The sequence below is a fragment of the Populus alba genome, unplaced genomic scaffold, assembly GCF_005239225.2.
Source record: "Populus alba unplaced genomic scaffold, ASM523922v2 scaf50, whole genome shotgun sequence".
NCBI lineage: Eukaryota > Viridiplantae > Streptophyta > Magnoliopsida > Malpighiales > Salicaceae > Populus > Populus alba.
Window position 1 is genome coordinate 20,001 of NW_027340186.1, and position 4,662 is coordinate 24,662.

The window sequence follows — 4,662 nt, forward strand, 5'->3', positions numbered from 1 at the left end:
GGGCGGGCGGGCCCGCGGGGGGGCGGCCTTCGGGCCCGGGGCAGCGGCAGCGAGGCCAGCAGGGGAAAAAGCGGCAGCGCGGACAGCCCCCGCGGGCGGGCGGTCGGGCCCGCGGGGGGGCTGCGGCGGGCCCGGGGCAGCGGCAGCGAGGCCAGCAGGGGAAAAAAGCGGCAGCGCGGACAGCCCCCGCGGGCGGGCGGGCGGGCCCGCGGGGGGGCCCCGGGCGCGCGCGCGGCGCTGCGGGGGCCAGCCGACGGCGCGCGCGGCCGCGCGGCCGCGGGCGCGCGCAGCCCGCCAAGAAAACGGCGGGCGGGCCACAGGAAACCAAGCCAGGAAAAGCAGCCAGAGGGGGGGAGGCGGCCAGCCGAAGGGGGGGGCCGGGCCGGGGCCGAGGGGGCGGAGGGCCGGGAGGGGGAAGGGGAGGAAAAGAAAAAAAAGACGGCCCGACCGCGAAAAAAGCGGGGAAAAGGGAGAAAGGGGGAGGAGGGGGCCAACAGAGGGCAAAAGGGCAGCGCAAAAGACCAAGAAAGGAAGGGGGAGAGGGGGGGGACAGCGGGGACCGAGGAGGGGCGACCCCGGCCAGAGCGGCAAGAACACGGAGAGCGCGGGAGGGGGGGGCCCCCGGGCGGCCCAGGGGGCGCGCGGGCGGGCGCCCAGAGGCCGGCCGCGGGGGAGGGGGGGCGGCGGCGAGGCGCGGACGAACGGGGGGGCCGCAGGGCCCGAAGGAACGCCGCCAGCGAGGACCCGGGGGCCGGCCGGCGACGACCCGAGGCCGGCCACCGGCCCGGGACCCGCGCCAAGCCGGGGGCGCGGGGGGCGGCGGAGCCGCGGCGGCGGGCGCGCACGCACGCGGAGGGGCCAGCGCGCGGGCCAACCAAGAGGCAGCCCCAACGCGCCCAACGGCGGGGCGCGACGGCACGAGGCCGGCCACCGGCCCGGGGACCCGCGCCAAGCCGGGGGGCGCGGGGGGCGGCGGAGCCGCGGCGGCGGGCGCGCACGCACGCGGAGGGGCCAGCGCGCGGGCCAACCAAGAGGCAGCCCCAACGCGCCCAACGGCGGGGCGCGACGGCACGAGGCCGGCCACCGGCCCGGGGACCCGCGCCAAGCCGGGGGCGCGGGGGGCGGCGGAGCCGCGGCGGCGGGCGCGCACGCACGCGGAGGGCCAGCGCGCGGGCCAACCAAGAGGCAGCCCCAACGCGCCCAACGGCGGGGGCGCGACGGCACGAGGCCGGCCACCGGCCCCGGGACCCGCGCCAAGCCGGGGGGCGCGGGGGGCGGCGGAGCCGCGGCGGGGCGGGGGGCCGGAACAAGCCGCGCGCGGGCCAAGGGGCGGGCAGCGGACGCGCGCCAACGCGCAGCGGGCCGCGACGGCCCGGGGCCGGGGCCGGAAGCCCGGCCCGGCACCCGCGCCAAGCCGGGGGGCGCGGGGGGCGGCGGAGCCGCGGGCGCGGGCGGGGGCCGGAACAGGAGGCCCCGCGGGCCAAGGGGCGGGCAGCCCCAACGCGCCCAACGGCGGGGCGCGACGGAACGGCGACGGCCGGAGGCCGGCCACCGCGGCCGGGACCCGCGCCAAGCCGGGGGCGCGGGGGGGCGGCGGAGCCGCGGGCGCGGGGGGGGGCCGGAACAGGAGGCCCCGCGGGCCAAGGGGCGGGCAGCCCCAACGCGCCCAACGGCGGGGCGCGACGGCACGGCAGCGGGGGCCGCGGCCGGGGCGCGCAAGCGGGAGGCCGGGCCGACGGGGCGGGGGCGGACCGCGGAGCGGGGGGAGGGCTGAGGAGAGCGGGACCGCGGGGGCGGGCCGCAGGCAGGGGCGGCGCGCGGGCCAAGGGGCGGGCGCGCCGCGCCAGCCCCAAGCGCCGGCGCGAGGGGCCCGCGGCCGAGGCCGGGCCGCCGGCGGCCGAGCGGAGGCAGAGGGCCCCCGAAGGAGGGCCCGGGGGCGCCCCCCCGCGGCCGGGCCCGGCGAGAGCCGCCGCGGCCCCCGCGGCGGGGGCGGGCCGGCGAGAGCCCCCGCGGCCCCCGCGGCGGGGGCGGGGCCCGGCGAGAGCCGGCGCGGCCCCCAGCGGCGGGGGGGGGCCCGGCGAGAGCCGGGCGCGGCCAGCGGGGCGGGCACGAGCGCGCGCGGGGGGCCAGGGGCCCGCGGGGCCGGGGGGCGCGCGGCGGGAGGGGGGCGCGGGGACGCAGAGGCGCAGGAGCGGGAAGGGGCGGGCCGGGGCGGCAGGCGCCGCGGCGGGGGGCACCGAACGGGCGGCCGGCGGCCCCCAGCACGCGCAGCCCCAGGCCGGGGGGGCCGGGCGGCGAGGCGGGGCCGGGGCGGCGGACCCACGGCGGGGAAGGGGAAGGGGAAGCGGGCCCGCGCCGCCGCGCGCCGCCCCGGGGGCGCGGGGCGAACCGAGCAGCGGCGCCCGGGGGCCAGGCGAGCGGAAGCCCGCCGAACGGGCCCACGCGCGGTCGCGCGGGCGGGCGGAGGCGGAACGCGAGGCCGGCGCGGGGGCCGCCGCCCGGCGACCGGCCCGGGCGAGCCGCGCGGGCGCGAGAAGAACGACGGCCGCGCCCGGCGCGGCCCCGCGGCGCAGCGGCGGCGGGGAGCGGGCGGGGCGGGGGCGCCAAGGAAGGCGACCGGGGGGAGCCGGCCAGGAGGCAGAGGCGGGGCGCAAAGAGGAAGCCAGGCAGGGGAAGGAGGAACGAAGGCAGACGGGAAACGGCGAAGGGGCGCAGGAAAGCAGGGAGGGGGGGGAGGGAGGGGCGACGCGGAGAACCGGAGGAAGGCGAGAGCGAAGACGTGGCAACAAACCCCGACGGCGGGAAGGGACGCAGGGAGGAGAGAAAAGGGCGACGCGGGCGCGGCCCGGGGCGCGGAGGAGGCAGGAGAACGCGACGGAGCGCACGGCCAGCGGGCGACGCGCAGCAGGCAAAGGGCGGCCCGAGCAACGGGCGAGGGGAGGAGAGAGGCCGACCAGGGGGGGACGGGGGCGGAGAAGGAGGGGGCGAGGCCGGAGAGGGAGCCGGAGAAACGGCGACCACAGCCAAGGAAGGCAGCAGGCGCGCAAAGGACCCAAGCCGGACACGGGGATGGGAGGGACAAGAAGAACAAGACCGGGCGCGGCGAGGCGGGGAAGGGGAAGGGAGGACAAGCGAAAGCCCGGAACGAGGAGCCAGGGGAGGGCAGGCGGGGGCCAGCAGCCGCGGGGGGCCAGCGCCAAGAGCGGAGAGGGAAGGGGCAGGGAAAAAGCGCGGAGGGGGGGGGACGGGGGGGCGGCCGGGCCGCCGCAGGGGGGCACCGGGCGCCGCGGCCCGGCGACCGGGCGGGCGGAACGCCGGGCCGGAACGCCGGGGCGGGCCGGCCGGGGACGGGGAAGAAAGGGAGAGGGCGCAAAGCAAGCCGACGCGCGGGACAGGAGCAGGGAGAACAGCAGAGGAGGGCGAGCCTAGGGGGGGCCGGCGGGAGCGGAGGAAGGAGGAACAGGCACAGGCGGGGGCAGGCGGAGGGCAGAGGCAGAGGGAAAGGCGGGAGGGAGGAAAGGCAAACGGCGAAAGCAGGGCCAAGGAGGGGCAGGAAGCAAGAACGAAAGGGGGGGGCGCGAAGACGAGCCCGGGCGAGGCGTAACCAGAAACGAGGCCGACCAGGGAGGGGCGGAGGGGGCGGCGAGGACGCGCCAGCACCGGAGGAGAAACAAAGGGGGGAGCCCGGGGGGAGGAGGGGCGAAGGCGGAAACGGAAAGGAAGGGACGGAAGGGCACCCACCAGGAGGGGAGCCGCGGCGGAAGGGGAAAACGGCGGACCAGGGCCAGACAGGAGGGACGGAGACGCGGGCGGGAGGCGGGGCGGGGAACGGGGGCGCCGCGGGAGGGGGGGGGAGGGGCGAGGGGGGAGGGCGGGGGAAGGCGGAACGAACGAGAACCGCAGGGCCCTAAACGAGCGAGGCGGAGGGACCCGCCGCGCAGCGGCGAGAGAGGGACGAGGGCCGGCCAGGGACCAAGGAAGGGGGGAGGCAAACAGGGGGGAGGGCCCGGAGAGGGGCGGGGCGCACCGCGCCGGGGGAGGCAACGAGGCGAGAGCGGGGGCCGACAGGCCCGGGGAAGCGGGAAAGGGCAGCGGGAGGGCGCGGGGCCGGGGGAGGGCAACGCGAGGCGGCGCGGCCGCCGCAGGGGAAGCCAGAGGCGCGGGGGGCGACGCCGACCGAGAAGCCGGGAGGGGGGAGAGCGGGGGCGACAGGGAGGGGCGGCCAACGGAGGAAGCCGAGTAGGCCAAGGATACCACCGAGGCGAGAACGGGCAGGCAACAAGGGCAGCGCGCAGGCGGGCAAGCCGAGAGGGCGGGACCGGGGAAGGGGCCCCGCGGGGGCAGGAGCGGGAACGGCCCACGCGGGGGGGCCGCCCGACGCCGGCGAGGGCCGACGGCGGGCCGGGGAGGGGCGCAGGGGCCAAGGCGCGGCCAAAGAGGCCGCCAGCCCGGGGAGGGCGTCGCTGGGACGGGAAACGGCGGGACGAGCGGAGACGAGGGCGGGCCAGGAGGGCAGCGGGAGGCGGCCCGGCCAGCGAGGCGGAGAGGCGAGGCCAGGGCCGAGGCGCCCGAGGGCAAATGCAGGGAGCGGCGCGAGCAGAGGGGAGGGCCGAAGGCACCAAGGCGCGCACGGGAGGCCAGCAGGGGCCCGACGGGGGGACG